The sequence below is a fragment of the Rattus rattus genome, chromosome 5 (genome assembly GCF_011064425.1).
Source record: "Rattus rattus isolate New Zealand chromosome 5, Rrattus_CSIRO_v1, whole genome shotgun sequence".
In the NCBI taxonomy this organism is placed as follows: domain Eukaryota; kingdom Metazoa; phylum Chordata; class Mammalia; order Rodentia; family Muridae; genus Rattus; species Rattus rattus.
The window spans coordinates 10157834-10185799 of record NC_046158.1 but is presented as its reverse complement, the minus strand read 5'-3'; the positions used below and the strand labels follow the sequence as shown (position 1 = coordinate 10185799).

The 27966-nt window shown below is 40.4% G+C and overlaps 1 non-coding gene and 1 pseudogene across 1 annotated transcript; one reads left to right on the top strand and one right to left on the bottom strand.

The window, feature by feature from the left end:
• The first annotated feature begins 6764 nt into the window (after nt 1-6764).
• Nucleotides 6765-7684, top strand: LOC116900011 (annotated as a pseudogene).
• A 3255-nt stretch (nt 7685-10939) lies between these two features.
• LOC116902576 lies at nt 10940-11071 on the bottom strand. Its single transcript, XR_004388169.1, has one exon. It is a non-coding gene; the product is annotated as a small nucleolar RNA SNORA17 (small nucleolar RNA).
• Between the last annotated feature and the right edge of the window lie 16895 nt (nt 11072-27966).

The window sequence follows — 27966 nt, the reverse complement described above, 5'->3', positions numbered from 1 at the left end:
CTGAATACCCATATATACTGCTTGTGGGCATATACCCAAAAGATGCTCTAACATACCTGAAGGACACATGCTCCACTATTTTCATAGCAGCGTTTTTCATAATAGCATAAAACTGGAAATAACCTAGATGTCCCTCAACTGAAGAATATATACAGAAAATGTTAATTTAACATTAAGGGAATACTATTAAAACCAAGTACATCACAGATTTTGCAGACGAATGGATGGAATTAGAAAATAGCATCCTGAGTGAGGTAATTCAGACCCAAAATGACATACATGATATATACTCATTAAGTGGATATTAGCCAAAAATGTACAAACCACTCATGATACATGCCAGGGACACAAAGTAGTAAAAAGCCTAAATGTGGATCTCACTTCATAGGGGGAACAAAATAGTCATGGTAGAGGGAAGGACAGATTTTGGGTGGGAGAGGGGAGGGGGAGGGGAATGAAGGAGCAGAGTCAAGGGTGGGGAGAGACAGGATAGAGGGAAAATGAAGCCAAACCCTTGATGCTGCACTATTCCATCCTCCACTGGAGGGAAAATCTTGCAGGATCCAGAAATACAAGAAGGAGAAGCTGCAGTCCCATCAGTGACAGAGGCAGATTCACACACTGAAGGTTGAGGACCAGCTCCAAGCCATCCCTAAAGACATGGAGTCACAGAGGAGTGACTCTGGAGGGAGGGTGGAACCCAGACTCTACTGTTTTGCCCCTAAGTGCCATGGGGTATCCCTGATGAGCAAGGAAACCAGCTTTATCAACAAAAAGGAATAAACAGGCAGTTGACAAGGACCAGAATCCCACAGGCCTTTAAGAATTTCTCAACCATTTTCGGAGGCTCTACATGAAGATGTAGGTGAGTTCCGTGATTTGCACCAGAATTGAGTGAGTTTATTAAAATAGGTAGAAGATGTATTCATAGGTGCACATAAACAGGAACAATCTAAGGGGAACCGAACAGCTCCTCACCAGTTTGTAAGTGCTCAGCTATTGTGCTTCTGCTAAAAAGGAACCAAATCCACAAATTGAAGGTACAATACCTGCTACATATCCTCAGGGATGGTAAGAGATAGCTGTTTCAAGCAAGGAAAGAAACAGTCCTAAAAATTCCCTGGACCATTAGGGAAGTTTAGGAGTTCCTAGGGACCGGAGAATTCTGTGATCCCAGGCTTTGCTGAAATTGTTAAGCCTTTACACAAGGTCACAAAGGAACAATCTGGCTTGTCTGTACTAAGGCTCAGCAAGAAAGATTTGAGAAACTTAAAAAGGCCCTTTTGTGAGTTCCAGCGTTAGGACTCCCAATTGTTACCAACTCTTTTCATTATTCATAGGTGAAAGAGAAGGAATATACAAAGGGGTCCTAACAGAGTTCTTAAAACCCTGGAACTGCCCAATGACCTACCTATCAAAGAAATTAGATATTGTGGCTTCCAGATAACCACCCTGTCTCCAAATAATAGCAACTGTGGCTCAACTGGTAAAAGGTACCAACAAACTGATTTGGGGGCAAGAACTGATCATCATGACTCCCCATGCCATTGAGGGAGTCTTGCAACAGCTCCCAGACCAATGACTTAGCACATGCTCACATGACCCATTACCATACTTTGTTATTTAAATCTTCAGAAGTGTGTTCCAGGCCCCCATTTCCCTAAACCCAGACACTCTGCTGCTCTGCCACATACAGAGGCCACCTGGCAGCAATATCATACAAAATGGAAAAGGTATGCAGGGGCAGTGGTGGTCTCAGCAGAAAGGACAATTTGACAGAAACTTTACCAACAGGTACTTCAGCTATAACAAATAGCTAAATGTCTACACTGATGCCTTTGCAATGCTCAAGTCCATGGAGCCATATACTGGGATAGAGGGCTACTCACAGTGGAAGGAAAGACAGTTAAGAATAGAAATGAAATTTTGATCCTGATGGCAGCCCTTTGGGTCCCCAAAAAGGTGGCAATCATCCATCGCCTGGCACACCAAAAGATTGGTGTTTCAGTCTGAAGAGGTAATAACCAGGCAGATGAAGGAGACAAAGAAATTTCCCTATAAACAACACCTATTATAATCATTATGCTGCCTAACTTAGGGGATCTAGCCATCACAGATCAACCAAAATATTCCCCAGTGGACCTAGAATGGATCAAAAAGATACCCATGACCCAGTGCATTGTGGGATAGTGGACATCCAAGGAAGGAAAATGGACTCTAACCAAAAAACTAGGAAAGAAAATTCTGTGCAAAATACACAGAAAGTCCCATATGGGGACCTGGAAAATGGAAGATTTGTTGAAATGTGCCAAGGTTAATATTCAAAATGCCAACTCCGAGTTTGACAAGACTGTGGTTAGGTGTTAGCTAACTAATTCCACTCAAAATTCAGTGCAACCAGGAACTTGGCTAAGGGAAAGTGATCTGCAGTCTATTGGGAAATTAACTCTAATAAGATATAACTAGGGAAATGTGGGTGCCAATATCTCCTTGTGTTTGTAGACACTTTTTTTTCTTTTTTTTTTCAGACCTGGGGACCAAACCCAGGGCCTTGCACTTGCTAGGCAAGTGCTCTACCACTGAGCTAAATCCCCAACCCCTGTAGACACGTTTTAAGGATGAACTAAGGTATTTTCCACTAAAAGTAAGACTGCAATGGTAGTGGTGAAAAACACTCCTGGAAGACATTATGCCAAGTAATGGTTTTCCTCAGTTTGGAAATGGATGGATCAGCTTTCTTGTCCAAGGTGAGTCAGAGCTTAGCCACAGGATTAATTGGAAATTAAATTGTGCCTATAGACCCAAAGTTCAGGCAAAGTAAAAAGAATGAATAGAACTCTAAAGGAGACCTTAGAAACTGGTGGGGACTGGGTGACTCTCATTCCCTTTGCCATCTACAAGATATTCAATTCACCCTATCAAATGGGCTTTGCCCCTTTTGAAATTGAGTCTGAAATACCTCCCCCCCATAACTCCCAATTTACAGGCAGAGGTCTTTGCTGAATCTAAGGACCAGCCACTATTAGGAGGTCTGCAGGGCATTCAATAGTCACACAAACATGTTGGACCTAAATTACATGCTGCAAGACAGGTCTGCCACCAACACCATGTGGCTATTGGCTTGGCAACTGGGTCTATGTTCAAAAAGACCACCAAGGGACCTTGGAACCAAACTGGAAAGGTCCCTATGGAAAGCTCCTGACAATGCCTATGGCCCTGAAAGTGGATGAAGTATTGACAGGGATCCATCATACTCATGCACAGCCATCTGAGCCCTTTGTCATGAAAAAGACTACCAAGGACCAGGCCAAAAACCCTAAAACCCACCCAAACTCAAGTTATCCTGATCCTGACTCTGTTAACTGTGTTGGTGACTGTATACTCATCATCCACAGATGTGCAAGCCCCTGAATTTAACTTGGAGACTTACAGATGTACCCAGGGGAGAAGCCATTTATCAAATCTCCATGGTGGCGCCCCTTAAAACATGGTATCAAGAACTATATTTTTACTTGAACCCACTGTTCCTGAGCTATATTCAGTAGCAACTATTCCCCAAATATATTTACATTTGTCCATAGGATGAGCAAAAAAGAAAAAGAACAAGTATATGGCCCCTGATGAACTTTCCTATAAATCTTGGGGATGCATAAGTATTGGACATTTATATTGGACACACCCCATACAGAATGAATATATTAAGGTAGATAGGAACCCATGGGTGGGAAGTAATGTTGTAAATGTGGAAGGCACAAGCTTCCTGCATGTTGATTGTTTCAAATCTAAATACCCCGAGTGTAAACTCATTCAGTAGGCTTTCACTGACGCAGGAAAGAGTGTGAGGACAGCTGATTGTATCATGTTGCTAATGAAGGGGGAACTACCTTTACCTTACAACTCAAAGCTCAGCCACTTTTTCCACCTCAAATGGTAGGTAGGATACAAGCAGGTCCTCCAACCTCCAGCTAAAGTCACTAACACCACCCCCAACTCCAAAGCTCTGGCTACCACCTCCCCAACATGGTGATAACACAGACCCTCAAGAGAGTCCCTGACGAAATGCAAATCAAAACAACCCTGAGATTTCACCTCACACCAGTGAGAATGGCTAAGATCAAAAACTCAGGTGACAGCAAATGCTGGCGAGGATGTGGAGAAAGGGGAACACTCCTCCATTGTTGGTGGGATTGCAGACTGGTACCATTCTGGAAATCAGTCTGGAGGTTCCTCAGAAAATTGGACATTGAACTGCCTGAGGATCCAGCTATACCTCTCCTGGGCATATACCCAAAAGATGCCCCAACATATAAAAAGACACGTGCTCCACTATGTTCATCGCAGCCTTATTTATAATAGCCAGAAGCTGGAAAGAACCCAGATGCCCTTCAACAGAGGAATGGATACAGAAAATGTGGTACATCTACACAATGGAATATTACTCAGCTATCAAAAAATAATGACTTTATGAAATTGTAGGCAAATGGTTGGAACTGGAAACTATCATCCTGAGTGAGCTAACCCAATCACAGAAAGACATACATGGTATGTACTCATTGATAAGTGGCTATTAGCCCAAATGCTTGAATTACCCTAGATGCCTAGAACAAATGAAACTCAAGACGGATGATCAAAATGTGAATGCAGATCGCTCCTGAGAGACACAGCCAGAATACAGCAAATACAGAGGCGTATGCCAGCAGGAAACCACTGAACTGAGAACAGGACCCCTGTTGAAGGAATCAGAGAAAGAACTGGAAGAGCTTGAAGGAGCTCGAGACCCCATATGTACAGCAATGCCAACCAACCAGAGCTTCCAGGGACTAAGCCACTACCCAAAGACTATACATGGACTGACCCTGGACTCTGACCTCGAGGGTTGCAATGAATATCCTAGTAAGAGCACCAGTGGAAGGGGAAGCCCTGGGTCCTGCTAAGACTGAACCCCTAGTGAACTAGACTGTTGGGGAGAGGGCAGCAATGGGGGAGGGTGGGAGGGGAACACCCATAAGGAAGGGGAGGGGGAGGGGATGTTTGCCCGAAACCGGAAAGGAATAACATTCAAAATGTATATAAGAAATACTCAAGTTAATAATAAAAAAAAAAAAGGACTAAAAAAAAAAAAAAAAAAAAAAAAAGGGTCATTGTCCAGAACCTCATCTTTCTTAGGCTATGGATGGTGCTGATATAACTGTGAAACTGTTCATTGCAGTGAAATTCTGCATTTTAGTTTAATGAAATATATTGCAAATTTGATCTTCAAAAAAAAAAAATGTGAATGCAGATCGCTCCTGAGAGACACAGCCAGAATACAGCAAATACAGAGGCGTATGCCAGCAGGAAACCACTGAACTGAGAACAGGACCCCTGTTGAAGGAATCAGAGAAAGAACTGGAAGAGCTTGAAGGAGCTCGAGACCCCATATGTACAGCAATGCCAACCAACCAGAGCTTCCAGGGACTAAGCCACTACCCAAAGACTATATATACATGGACTGACCCTGGACTCTGACCTCATAGGTAGCAATGAATATCCTAGTAAGAGCACCAGTGGAAGGGGAAGCCCTGGGTCCTCTAAGACTGAACCCCCAGTGAACTAGACAGTTGGGGAGAGGGCAGCAATGGGGGGAGGGGTGGGAGGGGAACACCCATAAGGAAGGGGAGGGGGAGGGGGATGTTTGCCCGGAAACCGGGAAAGGGAATAACACTCGAAATGTATATAAGAAATACTCAAGTTAATAATAATAAAAAAAATAAAAATAAAAAAAGAAGAAAAGGGAAAAAAAAAGAGAGTCCCTGACATCCCTAATAAAAATGAAGATCCCCGGGGTTGGGGATTTAGCTCAGTGGTAGAGCGCTTGCCTAGGAAGCGCAAGGCCCTGGGTTCGGTCCCCAGCTCCGAAAAAAAGAACCAAAAAAAAAAATGAAGATCCCCTAATAAAGCTACTAGACTGGTCTTTTAATGATTTCAATGCCTCTAGACCAGATCTGAATTGCTCATGCTGGCATGCTGGCTGTGTGATGACACTGTCCCCCATACCCTTTACTATGAAGGGAGTGCAATGGGAGGTAAATATAGCTGATCAACTGACTCATCTAAATGTCAGAGAAAACAGAGACCACTGAGGCCTGGGTTAATTCTCTAACCAGTGATCTGATAAGGGTCGTGCATACAGAGCTCTACATCAATTCCTCTGCCTTCCCTATGCAACTACCTTGTTGAAGTCAGCAGTTCCAACCATATTATCTTGTCCCACCTATAGATATTTGGTGGGCATGCCCTATAGACCACACATCCTGTGCACACACTGGTACCCTTGATAGCACACATCAGAGCTACTGTGTAGTGGTGCAGTTGGTCCCCTGGATAATTTACCACACAGATGAAGAAATGTTATGAAGTTTAGGAAAGAACCTAACTTGGGTAAGGCAAGAACCAGTAACTGTGTTGTGCTTCTTAGTTTAGGGTTGGCAAGGGCAGACAGATACGGAAACAGCTTCCTCAGCAATACAAAGCCAACATTATTCCAGTCTCAGAATGGCCATTAACATGTACACAGACATAGGCAGATTAGAAAGCTCTATATCACACTTAAAAGAATCCCTGTTGGGGCCATAACCCAGGCCTGGCTGGGGCATGCGGCGGACTGAAGAGCCAGAGTCCCGGGGTGTATGACCAGGCACTGACTCCTGGCTGAATGGCTGAGTCACTCCTTCCAAACCACTGCCAAAGCTTTCAAAGTTTCCTTGCTCCCATTTTCAAGTAGTATGTCCAGAGAGAATGGGCTTAAAACTTCTTCTGGAACTCAGTGGGTAAAGTCACTTGTCATTGAGTGTCCTGACCTAACTGATTCCCAAGATTCACAAGAGAAAGAGAAGAGAGTTGACAGAGTTGAAATACAAAAATTCATCTCTAAAAAAGTGAATCTGCTTTTTTCCCTATCTTGGAAATCAGATGCATCTACCTCCTCTGAAGTACATGACGATAATTACAATCATTATGTGGTCATGCCACCTTTAAAGCAATTCATGGAGAGCCCAAGTATGGACCAGAAAGAGCTGTTCTTCTGAGATATTGAATGTGGTGATCTAGTGATTGGAAAAAATGGCTCTATTCGGGAATTTGGATTTTCATGGGAACCTGTTTAGGAAGTGGCATCATGAGAGATATATCTCATTTAGAAATCATAGTTCTTTGTCCCATAAGAGATGTCCCTTCTCACAGCAACCATGAAAATCCTTTATCATATTACCAAACTGGTGACATAATTCCAGCTGGAATCAAGGATATTGACAGATACCATGAAAAGCTTACAGTATCTCTGTATAGCACATCTCTTCCACCACACCTGTCTGGCATTAAACTAGGTGTAATTACTTCTGAAGAGCTTCCTTTGTACTACAGGAAGAGTGTTGAACTAAATAATAATTCTTTGGAGTCCTATGAAAATATCATGCAGAATTCTCTGGGATTTGTTAATCCAGAAGTAGTTTAATTCATACTAGAGAAACTAGGAATAGATGAATCTCACCCACCATCTTTAATGAGAAACCTACAAAGCAAATATTTCCCTGAAGATTATTTTTGCTTCAGCATTAAGAAATGCAGGCCCTGGCAAATTCCAACCTTTCACCTAGTTCTGGAAAGCAGGTCCCTGCATGTACCAGCATCCCATCCAGCTCCCTAGTCACTGGAAGAAGACCTGAGTAAGATATCAGGGCCATCTCTCACAGAAAAAAAAATCAGGAGAAACCTGTGTTCCTCTAAGCCAGGGGATGGAAGCTAGAGGGCAGGTGACCTTGCTGATAAAAGACTCAATAGTCCTGAGGGCTGACCTTTGCAACCGCTTTGTAACCTTTTCTACATGTTTGTGTCAGAAAAACAAGTATGAATTAATATCTAATCAGAAGCAGACTTACATGGAAAATTACTTACTGCACGGCATTCTCTACAAAAGCTGCGGCTCCCCTGAGCTCAAGATTCTCATTACTAACCTACTGCCTTGGTGACTGTGAGAGTCCCTGCTAGACTCCTGTGCGACTTGCATCAGAATCCGCTCCTTGGTGATCTTTGGGGTTTCTGCTATCTGGGCATAACACTTTCCAGCCACACAGGATCCGTTAAGAAACTTGTGAGGTTTTTCTTTATACATGGGATGTTTCTGTACCTCCTGAGTCTCAGGAGCCTTTGCCTCTCTCCTGGAGAGAAAGAGGCTGTTTCATTCATAGAAATCTGCTACTGGATGCCATCTAACTGGTGTTTGGCTCACTACCACACTTAGTAGTTGGTGTCTGTTAAACACAGAGAACCTTATGTAATTTATACATGATGGCAGCCAGACATGTATCTGACTTTTTTTCCTCCTCCTCAATGAGTTATTGGAGCTGTATTCAGTCCTGACCTTGTAGAGAGGAGACATGCACTGCAGACCAGGGATATTAGAAATGGCAGGCATCCTCCAGTTTAATGATTACTTTTACTAACTTCACTAACATCCTGTTGTGTCCAGGCTAGAAAGGAATTATACTCAGGATATACATGATTACTCCAATTATTGAAACAGAAACTTCAAACACATTCCCTTGGTTATATACTGAAAATGTGTCTTAACACAAAACAAATGCTGGTTTAAAGGGGGGGAAGCTCAATTTGTGAATTGTTGGCTGTGTAAGCATGGAAACATGTTTATTTATAGAACACATGTACAAGATCCAGGCATGGAGAAACCCAATTACTTGCAACTCCAGCACTGAAGCATCAGAGACAGATCTTTGGAACATCCTGGCCAAACAGTTGAGCCTATTCAGTGAGTTTCAGGACAAGGAAAGATCCTACTCTAAAAACAAGGTGAGGGGTTGGTGTAATGATTCAGTCACTAAGATCTCTGGCTGCTCTTCCAAATGATCAAGGTTCTTTTCATAGCACCTACATGGTGGCTCTCAACTGTCTGAAACTTCATTACTAGGCTATCTAGTGACCCCGAGGATATGTGGCATGTACATGTTATACAGACAAACATTTAAGTAAAAACCTAAACATGTAACATAATAAAGTAAAAACTTATATTTTAGTATAAGGAAAATAAATTTTTCTATTTTATTATTTTATATGCATGACTATTTTGCATGCATGTATGTCTGTGCACCATCTATATTCCATTCATGCCCTAGGGATGAGAAGAAGGTATTTGGCCCCTTGGAAATGGAGCTGCTGACAATTGAGACCTACCATGTGCATGCTGGGGACTGAACCAGGGTTCAACATGGTTGTAAAGGGTTACACAAAAGAGCAGAAAAGACTTGAAAGCAGCTGTACCGTGGTAAAGTTACCCAACACAGGCAAATATTGTGACCTTAGAGCTTTCTGCATAGATTGAAGGCAGTTGACAGGTTCTATCATATCCTTCTGACAGATCAGGAGTTCAGAGTCCCCACCCTCAACTGTTCTTTTCTGCTTCTATAATTATGGGGAGGGGCTCCTTTTTACTATCAGCTTCAAGAGCCAGTCCCCCACCCCTGGCCTGGAAGAAAGGTTTCAATTTGAAGGAAACTATCATACAAGAAAGTTCTTTTGGAGGGGTAGGGGAGAGAGGTGAATATACTGGTTAGTTTTGGACACAATCAGGAATCATCTGGGAAGAGAGAGCCTCAGTTGAGATGATGTCTCCATTATATTGGCTGTGGGCAAGGCTGCAGGGCATTTTCTTCATCAAACATTCCTAGGTGTTTGGCCCTGTTTTGTATAAACAAGCAAGCTGAGGTAGCCATTGGCAAACAAGCATTTTTACTGGGATTACCAAGAGAAGTTATGGATAAAGGGTTACGTACAGGATCAGGGAAGAGTCAAAAGCAACCACACCACCAGAAGCTCACTGCAACATGGGAGACAACCCAAGAAAGCTGCACCCTGTTGTTCTCTTCACAGATTACAGACAACTCTTCAGTCTGAGGATGCCCTCACTGTGTGGATTGGCTGGTCAGATAGACTCCTACTTTTATAAACCTAGAGAGGTGCCTTATAGAATCTTCCATTTTTCAGTTTCCTAAACATGACCATGTATATGTCCTGAGCTTATTACTACCTCCCAGAGGAAATTGTTCAAAGTAAACTGCCAAACAGCAGGTGCCACATGATCCTCAGGCAGAATCACTTACAACTGTAAGAGGTGTGTGGAAGGAGTGCAGGGTGCAGAATCTCAGGTAAGGATCCCACCACTTCTATCCATAAAGGAGCACCAACCATCAAGAATTCTGATCTTGTGATTCCCTTACAAAAGCCACAGCTACTCTGCTGAAGATGACAGCTGTCATACACAGAGGTCAGAGCTCTATGACACTGGATGAAACACTGGTTGACAGCATTGTCTTCCTGCTTCCTTAATGTTAGTCTTCTCCCTTTGGAGGATCTAGGATCTTCACCTTCTTATGACATGGAGATAAGTTATCATAACATCATATTGGGGTAGACCTACCATTTTTAAAAAAAAATGATAAAACTGCCCTAGTGAGGAATTACCTGAAGCCAGATACATGACCAGCAAAATTTCTTTTTTCTTTTTTACTTTTTATTTGTTCTTTGTGACTTTCACATCATGTACCTCAATCATCATTCCTCTCCCATTGTACCATTCTCCATGCTTGCAACCTCCACTCCTCAAAATATCATTGTGGAAGCTGTAGTCTGTCACATTGTATCCCACAATATACCTTCTTGACCAGACTTCTTTGCTTGTAAATGTTCATTGCAATGAATCTTTGGTCTAATAAGAGGTCTGCTACCCTGCAGGGGATGTCTATCTCAGGCTCACTCCTGGGATCTCTCTGGCACACTCCCCAGCCTGAGAGCATGTCTTAGCCTTTGTGGCTCTAGACTTGCTGGTTAGTTTTCTGTTCATGTCCCCTGGTACTGGACTGGTGATCATCTAGGCTAGCCTTTTTCAGGGAGTGTTAAGCTACTGATCACTCACATGTTCAGAGGTCAAAATACTGAGCATAGACATGGCATCTCTCCTCTCTGCCCCCTACTGACCCACATGTGACAGAACAGCCACACTTGCAATGCCTCTAGGGGCAGGGAAATTTCTTCTTTTTAAAGTCTTGTTTATTCAGTCACTTTTGTCTTACAATGTCCTTTTAGGTCCCTGAGTTTGTGCAGGTCTACCCAGCACTACCACTTTTTAATGATAATTTATTAACCTATTTTAGTTATACATAATGGTGGATTTTAATATTTATATTATTCTGTATACAAACAATATGGAATTTTATAATATTTATTCCTCTGTTACACTATAAGCCCCTTACACTCCTACTGATTCCTTCCTTGTCCCAACTAACACCTGTGCTACTTTCATTTTCTGTGTGTCTTTGTGTCAATGAGTGAAACTGAGAGAGAGAGAGAGAGAGAGAGAGAGAGAGAGAGAGAGAGAGAGAGAGACTTAATTAAGGTTGATTATAGAATCTGGGTTAAGAATTACTTCACAGATGCTTCACTCCTTCTTTAAAAGGGGAACAAGAATATCCTTGGCAGGGAATAGGGAGGCAAAGATTAAAACAGAGACAGAAGGAACACCCATTCAGAGCCTGCCCCACATGTGGGCCATACATATACAACCACCCAATTAGACAAGATGGATGAAGCAAAGAAGTGCAGGCCAACAGGAGCCGGATGTAGATCTCTCCTGAGAGACACAGCCAGAATACAGCAAATACAGAGGTGAATGCAAGCAGCAAACCACTGAACTGAGAACAGGACCCCCGTTGAAGGAATCAGAGAAAGAACTGGAAGAGCTTGAAGGAGCTCGAGACCCCATATGAACAACAATGCCAACCAACCAGAGCTTCCAGGGACTAAGCCACTACCCAAAGACTATCCGTGGACTGACCCTGAACTCTGAACTCATAGGTAGCAATGAATATCCTAGTAAGATCACCAGAGCAAGGGGAAGCCCTTGGTCCTGCCAAGACTGAACCCCCAGTGAACATGATTGTTGGGGAGAGGGCGGTAATGGGGGGAGGATGGGGAGGGGAACACCCATAAGGAAGGGGAGGGAGAGGGGTTAGGGGGATGTTGGCCCGGAAACCGGAAAGGGAATAATATTCGAAATGTAAATAAGAAATACTAAAGTTAATAAAAAAAATAATAAAAAAAAAGAATTATTTCACAGGGGCTACTTGACTGTACCAGCAGCTACACCACTAAATAAGCTTCTCTCTCTCTCTCTCTCCCCTACATCAATCACTAACAACATATAAATCCTGAAGGAAGGATAAAGCATCATTAACCCCCCATTTTATTAATTATTTTGTATGTTCACATCCCAAATCTTGCACCCAGTCCTCCATGCAGAATTCTTCCCCCATCCTGCCTTCCCCTAGACTCTTAGAGGTTGTCCCCTTGATATCCCCCCATTCTAGGACATCAAGTCTCTACAAGATTAAGTGCATCCTCTCTCACTGAGACCAGACAAGACAGCCCTCTGCTAAATATGTGCCAGGGGGCCTCAAACCAGACCACATATGCTCCTTGATTGGTGGCTCAGTCACTGGGAGCTTCCAGAGGTGCAGGATAGTTAACACTTTTGATATTTCTATGGGGTTACCATCCCCTTCAGTTCCTTCAATCCTTTCCCTAACTCTTCCATAGGGGTCTTCCACCTCCTACTCACTGGGCTTTGAGTATCTGCATCTGTCTCAGTCAACTCCTGGTAGTGTCACTCAGAGGACAGCCATGCTGAGCTCCTGTCTGCAACATAGCATCAGTTATAGTGTCAGGAATTAGTGCTTATCCTCAGGAAGGATACCCAGTTGAGTCAGTCACTGTTTGGCAATTCACTCAGTCTCTGTTCCACTTTTGTCCCTGCATTTATTTTAGACAGTAGCAATTTGACATAAAAAGTTTTACAGGTAGGTTGTTGTTCCCATCCCTCTACTGGAAGTGGCTTCTGTAGTTTCTATATTCACATTGTTGCATATTTAATTTCATTCTCCTGGCCTCTGGCTCACTCTTCTATCTCTCTGCACACCTGATCCTGACTACTTTTCCCTTCTTTCTCCCTCCACACTCAAATCCATGTTCCTCCCTTTCTTGGCCTGAGCTATTGGTTTTCTATTCAGAAAATTTTCTCTTGTGCCAATGCATTCAAGTCTGTTTCCCACTTTCTCTTCTTTTAGATGCTGTATATCTGGTTCTATGTTGATGTCCTTGATCCGCTTGGTCTTGAGCTTTGTGCAGGGTGATAAATATGGATCAATTTTCATTCTTCTACGTGCAGACTGCCAGATAGACCAGTACCATTTGTCGAAGATACTTTCCTTTTCCAATGTATACTTTTATTTTCTTATCAAAAAATCAAGTGACTGTAGATGTATAAGTTTATTTCTGGGTTTTTAATTCTATTCCTTTCTGTTTCTGTACCAATACCCTGTGGTTCTTGTAACTATTGCTATGGAGTACATCTTGAGGTCAGAGATGATAATTCCACCAGAAGTTCTTTTATTGTTCAAAATTGTTTTGGATGTTGTGGTTTTTTTGTTTTTCCATATGAAGCTGAAAATTGCTCTTGCAGTATCTGTAAAAATTAGTGATGGAATTTTGATGAGAATTTTATTGTATGTGTAACTTGCATTTGGTAAGATGGGCATTTTCAGTATGTTTATCCTACCTTTCCATGAGCATGGGAGATCTTTTCATCTTTCAAGGTCCTCTTTATTTATTTATTTAGGATATTGAAGTTCTTGTCATGAAAATCTTTCACTTCCTCAGTTATAGTTACCCCAAGTTATTTTATATTATTAGGGCCTATTGTTAAAGGTAGTGTTTCCCTAATCTCTTTCTCAGCCTATTAATCATTTATATAAAGAAGTGCTACTGATTTTGTTGATTTAATTTTAATCCAGCCACATTTCTGAAGTTTTTTATCAACAGTAGAACTTCTGTGGTATATTTTTGAGAGTCATTTATGCATGTTGCATATCATCTGCAAATATTGATACTTTGACTTCATCCTTTCCAGTTTGTATCTCCCTGATCTCCTTTTGTTGTCTTATTGCTCTAGTTAGAACTTCAAGAACTATATTGAATAAGCAGGGAGAGAACGAGAAGCCTTGGCATGTCTCTGATGCAGTTTTGATGAAAGAAACAGTTGTTAGAGACCAGCTGTATCCTTGGTAATCTCATAGAAAGTCAGAGGTTATTTCAATCTTCTTGTATGTATTGAGGATTATTTTTTAATTCAATCATATGGTAAATTTTGGAGAGGGTTCCTTGAGGTGCTGAGGTATATTCTTTTGTTTGGGGGCAAAATAGTCTGCAGCTACCTGCTAACTGAATTTGGTTACTAACTTCTGCTAATTTCCTTGTGTCTCTGTTTAGTTTGTTTTGGTAAGAGTGGGTGCCCATTGGTGAGAGTGGGTTACTGAATGCTTGCACTATTATTGTGTTTTGTTAAATGTGTGTTTTAAGATTTAGTAAAGTTGGTTTTGTGGTGGTGGTGGTGGTGGTGGTGGTGGTGGTGGTGTGTGTGTGTGTGTGTGTGTGTGTGTGTGTGTGTGTTGAATTTGTGGCATAGACGTTCAGAACTAAGACTTCATCTGGGTAGATTTGTCCTTTGATTTGTATGAAGTGTCCTTCCCTACCTTTGTTGATTACTTTTAGTTGAAAGTCTATTTTACAGGATTAAAAGTGGCCAATCCAGATTGTTTCTTGAGCTTGTTTGTGTAAAAAAAAATCAGCCCATTACACTGAGCTAGTGTCTATCTTTGTTGTTCAAGTACATTTCTTATACACAGCAGAATGGTGGATCCTGTTATATGCCTAGTCTGTTAGCCTGTGTCTTCTTTTTATTTCTAAGTTGATTCCATTGATGTTGAGGGATATTAATGACTAATGATAATTCTTGTTATTTTTGTTGTTGCAGTTGGCATTATATGTACATGATACTTTTCTTTTGACTTTGCTCTGTGACAATTATTTTTGGTGTTTTCTTGGGTGTAGTAACCCTGTTTGTGTTAGAGTTTTCCTTCTAGTATCCTCTGTATGTATGGACTAGTAGAAACACAATGTTTAAACTTGATTTTGTCATGGAATATCTTGGCGTGTCCATCTATGGTGATTGAGAGTTTTGCTGTTTTGTTGGGTATAGTAGTTTAGATTGGCATCTCTGGTCTCTTATGGTCTGCAACTCACTTGTCAAGAATCTTCTGGCTTTCAGAGTATCTGTAAAGAATTCAGGTATAATTCTGATAGATCTGCCTTTATATCTTAACTGGCCTTCCCCTTGGAACTTATTGTTTTTCTTTGTTCTGTATATTTAGTTTTTTATTATTATGTTTTGGGAGGATTTTCTTTTCTGGTCTAATCTATTTAGTGTTCTGTACGCTTCTTATATGTTAATGGTGATCTCTTCCCTTATGCTAGAGAAGTTTATTTTACGATTTTGTTGAAGGGGTTTTCTGGCCCTTTTGAATTGGGTGTCTTGACCTTCTTCTATTTCTATTTTTCTTGGATTTGCTGTTTTCATTGTGACCTGCATTTCTTGGAGGTTTTAGGTAAGGGATTTTTTTTGACACTTGTCATTTTCTTTGCTGAATGAATCAGTGTCTTCTATGCTAACTTCAATGCATGATATTGTTTATTCCATCTCTTGTATTATGTTAGCAATACTTGCACCTTAGTTCCTATTCTCTTTCCTAGGATTTCCATATCCAGGGTTGCCTCCATTTCTTATTTCTTTATTATTTCTATTTCTATTTTTAGGTCTTAGACAGATATCTTCATTTCTTTCACCTGTCTATTTTATCCACATGTATTTCTTTTTAAAACTTTTATTAGATATTATATATATACATATATATATTTCAAATGTTATCCCCTCTTCCTCCTCTCCCATACCCCCACCCATTTACCCTGCTTCTATGAAGATACTCCCACTCCCACCCACTCACTTCCACCTCAACACCCTGGCAGTTCCCTACACTGGGGAAATAAGCCTTCACAAGGGCTTCTTATATTGATGCCAGACAATGCCATCCTCTGCTACATATGCGACTGGATCCATAGGTCCCTCCATATTTACTCTTTGGTTGATGGTTTAGTCACTGGGACCTCTGGACCATCTGGTTGATTGATATTGTTGTTCTTCCTATGGGGTTGCAAACCTTTTCAACACCTTCAGTCCTTTCTCTAATTCATCCATTGGGGTCCCCATGCTAACTCAAATAGTTAGCTGCAACCATCCTCATCTCTATTACTAAGGCTCTAGCAGAACTTCTCAGGAGACGTTTATATCAGGCTCCTGTCAGCAAGTACTTCTTAACATCAACAATCGTGACTTCGTTTGGTGGCTGCACATGGGATGGATCCCCAGGTGGGGCAGTCTCTGGATGGCCTTCCCTTCATGAAGTCTCTGATCCACTCTTTGTCCATATATTTGCTCCCATGAGTATTTTGTTCCCCTATGTAAGAAACACTGAAGCATCCACTGTTTGGTCTTCCTTCTTCTTGAGCTTTGTAAGGTCTGTGAGTAGTTTCTTGGCTCTGTGAGAGCTTTTGGCTAATATCCACTTATCAGTAAGTGCATATCATGTATATTCTTTGGAGACTGAGTTAACTCACACAGGATGATATTTTCTAGTTCCATCCATTTGCCTAAGAATTTTATGTAGTCATTGCTTTTAATAACTGAGTAGTACTCCATTGTGTAAATGTACCATATTTTCTGTATCCATTTCCCTGTTGAAGGACAACTGGACTCTGTCAACCTTCTGCCTACTATAAACTAGGCTGTTATGAACATAGTGGAACATGTGTCCCTGTTATATGTTGCAGCATTTTGTGTGTATACCCAGGAGTGGTAAAGCTGGGTCCTCAGGTAGTACTATGTCCAATTTTCGGATTTCCATTGCATGGTTTTGGCTCCTTTGTCAAAGATCAAGTAACCATAGGTATGTGGGTTTATTTCTAGGTGTTCAGTTCTATTCCACTGATTTACCTGACTGTCTCTATACCAATACCATACAGTTGTTTTTTTTATCACAATTACTCTGTAATATGGCTTGAGATCAGGTATAGTGCTTTCCCCAGGAAGATTGCTTATTCTTGAGAATAGTTTTCACTATCCTGGTATTTTTGTTATTTGAAATGAGTTGCAAATTGATCTTTCTAATTCTATGAAGAATTGAGTTTTCATTTTGATGGCAATTGCATTGAATCTGCAGATTGTTTTTGGCAAGATGGCAATTTGTACTTTATTAATCCTGACAATCCATGAATATGAAAGATCTCTCCATCTTCTGAGAGCTTTAATTTCTTTCGACAGAGAATTGAAGTTGTCATTGTATATATCTTTCACTTGCTTTGTTAAAGTCACACCAAGGTATTTTATATTATTTGTGACTATTGTGAAAGGTGTCATTTCCCTAATTTCTTTCTCAGCCTCTTTATCCTTTGAGCAGAGGAAGGCTACTGATTTGTTTGAGTAATTTTATATATAGTCATTTTACTGAAGTTGTTTATGAGGTTTAGTTGTTTTCTGGTGGAATTTTTAGGGTTACTTAAGTATACTATCATATCATCTTCAAATAATGATATTTAACTTCTTCCTTTCCAATTTGTATCCCTTTAACTTCTTTTTGTTGTCTAATTGCTCTGGTTAAAATTTCAGGAACTATATTGAATAGGTAAAGAGATAGTGGGCAACTTTGTCTAGTCCCTGATTTTAGTGGGATTGCTTCAAGTTTCTATCCATTTAGTTTGATATTGGCTACTGGTTTGCTGTATATTGCTTTTACTATGTTTACGTATGGGCCTTGAATTTCTGATCTTTCCAAGACTTTTAACATGAAGGGGTGTTGAATTTTGTCAAATAAATTCTCAGCATCTAATAAGAAGATCATGTTTTTTATTTTGAATTTGTCTATATAGTGGATTACATTGATGGATTTCTATTTATTGAACCATCCCTGCATCCCTGGAATGAAGCCTAATTGATCAAGGTAAATGATCATTTTTGATGTGTTCTTGGACTCAGTTTGTAAGAATATTATTGTATATATTTGCATCAATATTCCTGAGGGAAATTGGTCTGAAGTTCTCTTTCTTTGTTGTGTCTTTGTGTGATTTAGCATAATTGTGTCTTCAAAGAACAAATTGCATAGCATTCCTTCTATTTCTATTTTGTGGAATAGTTTGAAGAGTATTGATATTAGGTCTTCTTTGAAGGTCTGATAGAATTCTGCACCAAACCCATCTGGTCCTGGGTTTTTTTTTTAAGTTGGGAGACTTTTAATAACTGCTTCTATTTCTTTAGCAGTTATGCAACTGTTTATATGGTTTATCTGATCCTGATTTAACTTTGGTACCTAGTTTCTGTCTAGAAAATTGTCCCTTTCCCCCAGACTTTTCAGCTTTATTAAGAATTGATCATTTTTTTAATTTACCCAGATTCTGTTGTTATGTCTCCCTTTTCATTTCTGATTTCGTTAATTTGTATACTGTCTCTGTGCACTGTGGTTAGTCTGGCTAATAGTTTATCTATCTGGTTGATTTTCTCAAAGAACCAGCTCATGGTTTTGTAGATTCTTTGTATAGATCTTTTTGTTTCTACTTAGTTGATTTCAGCTCTGAGTTTGATTATTTTCTGCTGTCTCCTACTCTTGGGTGTATTTGCTTCTTTTTGCTCTAGAGTTTTCAGGTGTGCTGGCAAGCTGCCAGTGCATATTCTTTCCAATTTCTCTTTGGGTCACTCAGACCTATGAGTTTTCCTCTTAGCACTGTGTCCCATAAGTTTGGGTATGTTGTGCTTTCACTTTTATTACATTCTAAAAAGCATTTAGGTTTTTTTCTTTATTTCTACCTTGACTAAGTTATCATTGAGTAGAACATTCTTCAGCTTCCACATGTATGTGGGCTTTCTGTTGCTTTTGCTGTTATGGAAGACCAGCCTTAGTCCATGGTGATCTGATAGGATGCATGGGATTGTTTCAATCTCCTTGTATATATTGAGGCCTCTTATGTTACCAATCACATGATCAATTTTGAAGAACGTTCCGTGAGGTGCTGAAAAGAAGGTATATTCTATTGTTTTAGGATGAAATGTTTTATAGGTATCTGTTAAATTCATTTGTTTTTAACTTCTGTTAGTTTTACCGTGCCTCTGTTTTGTTTCTATTTCCATGATCTGTCTATTGATGAGAGTGGGGTGATGAAGTCTCCCACTATTATTGTGCGTGGAGCAATATATACTTTGAGTATTAGTTAAGTTTCTTTTATGAATGTGGGTGCCCTTGCATTTGAAGTTCATAATTGAGAGTTAATCTCGGTAGATTTTTACTTTGATGAGTATGAAGTGTCCTCCCTTATCTTTGTTGATAACTTTTGGCTGAATATTGATTTTATTCGACATTGGAATGGCTACTTTAGCTTGTTTCTTGGGATCACTTGTTTGGGAATTTTTTCCCAGTTTTTTACTCTGTGGTAGTGACTCTCTTTGTCACTAATGTGCATGTATGTCTGTATATCACATGTATGCTTAGTGCCTGTGGAAGCCAGAAAACTGCAATTGATTCCCTGAAACTGGAGATATAGATAGGTGTGAAGTAGCAATTTGGCACTGGGGACCATATCACTCCAGTGTCTGAGGAAATTCTAGTGTGCATCTGCCAATCTATCATTCAATTATCAGGTCAAGTATGATTTCTACAGTGTTGCTGAGTGCTAGCATAAGCTCCTCTGTATCCTTTTGGCCTCTTGACCATTCCTGATAAACTTATCTTGGCCATGTTTGAAGGTTGCATTCTGATTAAACCAATCTGAGGGAAGAAAACTACTTTTTTTCTTTTTTGGACAAGGTCTTTTTATGTACTCATGGCTGTGTTGAACTGACTATGTAGATGAGGTTGGCCTCAAGCTCACAATAATCCACCTTTCTCTGCCTCTCAAGTTCTGGGCTTAAATGCCTGTGCCACCATACCCAGTGTGGCAAGAATTACTCTAAAAGGATATTATACACTAGGGTTAGTTCCTGAGCTCTGTAAAAAGGAGAAAGCTAACTTTTCAGGATCATCCACTGTTCTCTTCTTCCTGATTGCTGATGGTGTATGACCGACTGCCTCAGGTCCCTACATCCAAGACTTCTCCATCAAAATAGACTAAACCATATAACCATGAGAAAAAAATAAACCATGCATTTATTTAAGTTGTTTTTATTAGATATGTTATAATATAAACAGCAAAAGCTAAGATACCCTCAAATCGATACACAAAATGAACCAAATCTATCAAATGGCAATAGTGTCTCAAGAGAGTACATTACTATAGCCTTCAAGGGACAGGGAGACCTGTGAACTCAACTCCAGTTTGGGAAAAGATTGTTCATAGTATCATAAAAGGAGCACCAATAAAGTAAATATGCCTCAGCAAAGCAAATTCCTTTGTTAAGAGTATGTGATGAAATACAAACCTAACCAACAAGTATCCATGGCCAAAATGAACTCTGAAGTGTTTTGATGACCCCCATAATTTCATGTGTTATGATACTTGGATTTCAGATGGATGAATAGTTTGGAAAAGTATTTAGGAGGTGTGTTCTGGTTATGGGCTATGGTGGGCTACTGGTTATGGGCTATGAGGTTTCAAGAGCCCATGCAATTCAGAGATGTTCTCTCTCACTACCACTTGCTAATTAATAAAATCTGAGTCTCTACTGCTGCTTCAGCATTATTACTACCTGCCTCCTCCTAAGCTCCACACTATGATGGTCATGGACCTTTTGAAATTGTAGGCCCCTTGCAGCGTTTTTCTCTGTAAATGTTTTGGTCATGTTGTTTTTGCTATGGCAATAGAAAAATGAGACACCCTCTGTTTCTTATTATGAGTAGAAGTGATGACTGTATCTCTTCCTATTGGTGAGAAAATGAGTTCATAATGTGACAAGCCTGGCTAATCCATGAGAAAGTGTATGACGGAGTTAATGAAATATAGGCCTTTGTTGAGTCAAATTCCTTAGATTTAAAAGAAAAAAAATGTTCCTCATACAAAGAGAGGGAGTTTAGGTTTTGCCACAGATGAAAAAACAGGAACCAGGAAGAAACACAAAAGATATCACTGAGATCACTCTCTGGCCTATCCTGGGCTCACCATCTCACTCCCTTCACTGAAGTGACTCAAGGAACACAGAATAGGACAGGCAGTTCACTGCAGACTGAAGAAAAGTACAGACTTTGGGGTGACATGTGCACAGGACAATGAGGCCATTTTGAGATTCTATATTTTTGGCAGACATTACACTATCTAAAGTCTTTAGAACAAACAGATTTCCCCATGTAACTCCACGTTATCCATGTAGATGTCAGTATGGTTTGATTTCACTCTTTGCAACAGAGGCAACTCATGAATCTGTTATTCATCACAATGTTACTCTCTACAAGACTTTTTTATAAGGTTTGGGGTCCAGAAACAAGGCTTTAATAGTTATCTCTAGTAACTTTCTAGGAAGTTCTTAATGTTATGTCTGCTCAGGAATCAAGCCTCATACCTGAGTAAAAAATATTCTGCACTTCCAGTATGTTGATTAGGAGGATGGGGTCTGGATCATCTTTCCTCCAAGCCTGTTTATATAAAACTACAAAACAATTCCCTCTCAAATCAGCGATTAACAGTCTGTTTAAGTGCCAGTAAGTGCAATAAGTGCCAGACATGGCAGCATGAACAGGAAGTAGAGAGATCATGTCTTTTACTGCACCCACAAACCAGAGTGAGCAACCTTGCAGTGGGGGAGGGAGGGCTCTATACTGTCAAAGTCCACCCATTGTGTCATACTTCTTCCAACAGCACCACCAACTGGAAACTACGTGTTCAAATGCCTGAGCCTATAGCCTCAATTATTCCTCTAAATACTAGCACAACCACAATGAAGCTTCTGTTCATCTTATATAATGCCTGAGTGGTTCTCTCCTACCTCCAGAGGTATAAAAGCAAAGAGCATTGTTCCTTCTCTTCAGATATTATGAACCAGTTTCCATCCCATCAGTGGCCAGTCAACTACTTCAGTTCTGGTTTCAGAAACTGCTTAGGCAAAAGGAGAAGTGACATACATACTATCATGTTATCACTGGCACTGTGAATATACTAGCACACTGGCAATGACTAACAGTTTTGGAGAGATTCGTAGATTGTTTTATCCTTTTAAAACTGGATAAACCAGTGACTCTTCCTTTAGTACTGCACATGTATCTAAAGAATGAATGACTCTTGGGCCTGATGAGATGGCTCAGTAGATAGAGGCAATTGATGCTTACCCTAACAACCTGAACTTGATACCTCAGTACCCAGGAGGCAGGACTCTTACTACAAAATTGGGGTTTCCTTTTTGAACTTCTAGTATTGTTCATAAAATAATTTATAAAAGGGCTCACAGAGACTCTTTACAACAGCTTTATTGGTGATTCAGATAAAACCACAAACCTTGGTTTCTGTCTGGAGGAAGAAGATGCAGAAGAAAAAGACAGCCATGATAGTTACAAGCACCCTGTGGTGAAGAAAGGGGATAGTATGAGCAAGAACAAACAAGATTGACCAAACCCAAAGCTCAGGAAAAGTATGATTAGCTTCAGAGAAAAGAGACAAAAATAAAAGATTCTGCATTCCTGAATACAGAAGGCAGGAGACTGGAGAGATGGCATAACAGTTAAGAGTGCCTGTTGTTCTTAAAGAGAACCAGCATTCATGTTGTGCACCTCTCAACCACCTGTAACTCCCAGATGTCTGATGCCTCCTCTGGAATCTGTGAACACATACATATATGCATACACACATACATAAAATACATCTGTGTTTAAAAGAAAGAGAAAAATTAGCAATGGTGGTACACACCATTAAGTCTAGCACTCCAGAGGCAGAGGGAGGAAAATCTTGGTGAGCTTGAGGACAGTATGGTCTACATAGTGAGTTGCAAGGCAGACAACTCCACAGAGAAACCCTGAAAACAAAATAAAGTAAAGAGAAAACAGGTTTCACAATGTCCCATGTTGAAAACACAGAAATCATTGTACAGAGGGTAGGTTTTCTAGAGAAAACAAGACTATTCTTTTTTTTTTATTAGATACATTTCTTTTTACATTTCAAATGTTATTCCCATTCCCAGTTTCCTGTCCATAAGCTTCCTATACCCTTCCCTACTACCATAAGGGTGCCCCACATTCCACATCCCCTTACTGCCCCCCCCGACATTACCCTGAACTGGGGATCCAACCTTGGCAGGACCAAGGGCTTCCCCTCCCACTGATGCCCCAACAAGGTTATTCTTTGCTACATAGGCAGTTGGAGCCCTGAATCAGACCATATAAAGCCTTTCGGTAGTGGTATAGTCCCTGGAGGCTCTGGTTGGTTGGCATTAGTGTTCTTATGGGGTTGCAAGCTCTTTTAATCCTTCCTCTAATTCCCTCAAAGGGGGTCCCATTCTCAGTGCAGTGGTTTGCTGCTAGCATTCACCTCTGTATTTGACATGTTCTGGTTGTGTCCCTCAGGAGAGATCTATATCTGATCCCTTTCAGTATGCATTTTTTAATTTCACTGATCTTATCTAGTTTTAGTGGCTGTATATATATGGGCCACATGTGGGACAGGCTCTGAATGGCCGTTCCTTCAGTCTCTGCTCTAAACTTTGCCCACATAACCCATCCAATGGATATTTTTGTTCCCTCTCTTAAGAAGGAGTGGAAGTATCCACATTTTGGTCATTCTTCTTCTTGAGCTTCCTGTAGTCTTCAGATTACATCTTGGATAATTCGAGCTTTTGGGCTAATATCTACTTATCAATGAGTACATACCATGTGTGTTTTACTGTGATTGGGTTACCTCACTCAGAATGATATTTTCTAGTTCATTCCATTTGCCTATGAATTTCATGAAGTCATTGTTTCTGATAGCTGAGTAGTACTCCATTGTGTACATCTACCACATTCTTTGCATCCATTCCTCTGTTGAAGGGCATCTGGGGTCTTTCCAACTTCTGGCTATTATAAATAAGGCTGCTATGAACATAGTAGAGGGTGTGTCTTTGTTGGACGTTGGAGCATCTTTTGGGTATATGCCCAGGAAAGGTATACCAAGGTCCTCAGGTATTGGAATGTCCAATTTTCTGAGGAACATCCAGACTGATTTCCAGAATGGTTGTACCAGTTTGCAAACCCACCAACAATGCAGGAGTGTTCCTGTTTCTCCACATCCTGGCCAGCATTGGCTGTCACCTGAGTTTTTTTATCTTAGCCATTCTGACTGGTGTGAGGTAGAATATCAGGGATGTTTTGATTTGCATTTCCCTGATGACTAAGGATGTTGAACATTTCTTTAGGTGCTTTTTGACCATTTGATAATCCTCAGCTGAGAATGTTTTGTTTAGTTCGGTATCCCATTTTCAATAGGGTTATTTGGCTCTTTGGAGTCTAACTTCTTGAGTTCTTTGTATATTTTGGATATTAACCCTCTATCAGATGTAGGATTGGATAAATATCTTTTCCCAATCTGTTGGTTGCTGTTTTGTCCTAATGACAGTGTCTTTTGCCTTACAGAAGCTTTGCAGTTTTACGAGATCCCATTTGTCGATTCTTGATCTTAGAGCATAAGCCATTGGTGATTTGTTCAGGAAGTTTTCCCCAGTGTCCATGTGTTTGAGACTCTTCCCCACTTTTTCTTCTATTACTTTGAGTGTAACTGGTTTGATGTAGAGGTCCTTAATCCACTTGGACTTAAGCTTTGTACATGGTAAGAAGAATGGATCGATTTGCATTCTTCTACATGCTGATCTCCAGTTGAACCAGCACCATTTGTTGAAAATGCTATCTTTCTTCCATTGGATGGTTTTAGCTCCTTTGTCAAAGATCAAGTGACCATAGTTACGTGGTTTCATTTCTGGGTCTTCAATTCTGTTCCACTGACCTTTCTGCCTGTCTCTGTACCAATACCATACAGTTTTATGACTATTGCTCTGCAATACTGCTAGAAGTCAGGGATGGTGATTCTTCCAAAAGCTTTTATATTGTTGTGTATAGTTTTTGCTGTCCTGGGTTTTTTGTTATTCCAAATGAATTTGCAAATTGCTTTTTTTCTCTCTATAAAGAATTGAGTAGGGATTTTGATGGGGACTGCAATTTATCTGTGGATTGCTTTTGGCAAAAGGCCATCTTTACTATACTAATCCTGCCAATCCATGAGCATGGAAGATCATTTCATCTTCTGAGATCTCAATTTCTTTCTTCAGAGACCTGAAGTTCTTGTCATACAGATCTTTCACTTGCTTGGTTAAAGATATTTTATATTATTTGGGACTATTGTGTAGGATGTAATTTCCCTAATTTCTTTCTAAGCCTGTTTATCCTTTGAGAAGATGAAGGATACTGATTTATTTGAGTTCATTTTATACCCTGACACTTTGCTGAAGTAGTTCTCTTGTGGAACGGGATCACTTAAGTACACAATTGTACCATCTGCAAATAGTGATATTTTGATTTCTTACCCTCTAATTTGTATTCTTTTGACCTCCTTTCATTGTCTGATTGCTCTAGCTAGGAATTCAAGTACTATATTGAATAAGTAGGGAGAGAGTGGGCAGCATTGCCTAGTCCCTGATTTTAGTGGCATTGCTTCAAGTTCCTTTCCATTTAGTTTCATGTTAGCTACCGGTTCGATGTATATTGCTTTTACTATGTTTAGATAACAGTCTTGAATTCCTTATCTTTTCAGAACTTTTATCATGAGGGGGTGTTGAATTTTGTCAAATGTTTTCTCAGCATCTAATGAAATGATCATGTGTTTTTTTATTTTTGAGTTTGTATATATAATGGATTACATTGGTGTATTTTCATCTATTAAACCATCCCTGCATCCCTGGGGTGAAGCCTAGTGGATCATGATGGATGGTCATTTTGATTTGTTCTTCGATTCGGTTTGCAAGAGTTTTATTGAGTATTTTTGTGTCAATATTCATAAGGGAAATTGGTCTGAAGTTCTCTTTCTTTGTTTGATCTGTGTGTGGTTTAGGTATAAGAGTAATTGTGGCTTCATAGAAGGAATTTGGGAGTGCTTAGTCTGTTTCGATTATGTAGAATTATTTGGACAGTTTTGCTATGAATGACTGATAGAATTCTGCACTATACCAATCTGGTCCTGGGATCTCTTGGTTGGAAGACTTTTAATAACTGCTTCTCTTTCTTTAGGATTTATGGGGTTGTTTAGATGGTTTATTTGTTCCTGATTTAACTTTGGTACCTGGTATCTGTCTAAAAAACTGTCCATTTACTACAGATTTGCCAGTTTTGTTGAATATAGGCTTTCGTAGTAGTATCTGATATTTTTCTTAAATTCTTCATATTCTGTTATTATGTCTCTCTTTTCATTTCCGATTTTGTTAATTTGGACACACTCTCTGTGACCTCTGGTTAATCTGTCTATGTGTTTATCGATCTTGTTGATTTTCTCAAAGAACCAGATCCTGGTTTTGTTGATTCTCTCTATAGTGCTTTTTGTTTCTCCTTGGTTGATGGCAGCCCTGAGTCTGATTATTTCCTGCCTTTAATTCCTCTTGAGTATATTTATGGCTTTTTTTTTCTATTTTTTTCCTCCATCTTTATTAACATGGATATTTCCTATTTACATTTCAATTGTTATTCCCTTTCCCAGTTTCCAGGCCAATATCCCCCAGCCCCTCCCCCTCCCCTTCTATATGGGTGTTCTCCTCCCCATCCTCCCCCCATTACTGCCCTCCCCCAAACAATCACTTTCACTGGGGTTCAGTCTTGGCAGGACCAAGGGCTTCCCCTTGCTCTGGTGCTCTTACTAGGCTATTCATTGCTACCTATGAGTTCAGAGTCCAGGGTCAGTCCACGGATAGTCTTTGGGTAGTGGCTTAGTCCCTGGAAGCTCTGGTTGGTTGGCATTGTTGTTCATTTGGGGTCTCGAGCCCCTTCAAGCTCTTTCAGTCCCTTCTCTGATTCCTTCAACGGGGGTCCCGTTCTCAGTTCAGTGGTTTGCTGCTGGCATTCGCTTATGTATTTGCCATATTCTGGCTGTGTCTCTCAGGAAAGATCTACATCTGGTTCCTGTTGGACTGCACTTCTTTGCTTCATCCATCTAATCCAGTTTGGTGGCTGTATATGTATGGGCCACATGTGGGGCAGGCTCAGAATGGGTGTTCCGTCAGCCTCTGTTCTAAACTTTGCCTCCCTATCCCCTCTCAAGGGTATACTTTTTCCCCTTTTAAAGAAGGAGTGAAGCATTCACATTTTGGTCATCCTTCTTGAGTTTCATGTGCTTTGTGCATCTAGGGCAGTTCAAGCATTTGGGCTAATAGCCACTTATCAATGAGTGCATACCATGTGTGTTTTTCTGTGATTGGGTTATCTCACTCCGGATGTTATTTTCCAGTTCCATGCATTTGCCTATGAAGTTCATAAAGGCATTGTTTTTGATAGCTGAGTAGTATTCCATTGTGTAGATGTACCACACTTTCTGTATCCATTCCTCTGTTGAAGGGCATCTGGGTTCTTTCCAGCTTCTGGCTATTATAAATAAGGCTGCTGTGAACATAGTGGAGCACGTGTCTTTGTTATATGTTGGAGCATCTTTTGGGTATATGCCCAAGGGGGTATAGCTGGGTCCTCAGGTAGTTCAATGTCCAATTTTCTGAGGAACCTCCAGGCTGATTTCCAGAATGGTTGTACTAGTCTGCAATCCCACCAACAATGGAGGTGTGTTCCTCTTTCTCTACATCCTTGCCAGCATTTGCTGTCACCTGAGTTTTTGATCTTAGCCATTCTCACTGGTGTGAGGTGAAATCTCAGGGTTGTTTTAATTTGCATTTCCCTTATGACTGTCCAATTTTCTGAGGAACCTCCAGACTTATTTCCAGAATGGTTGTACGAGCTTGCAAACCCACCAACAATGGATTAGTGTTCCTGTTTCTCCACATCCTGGCCT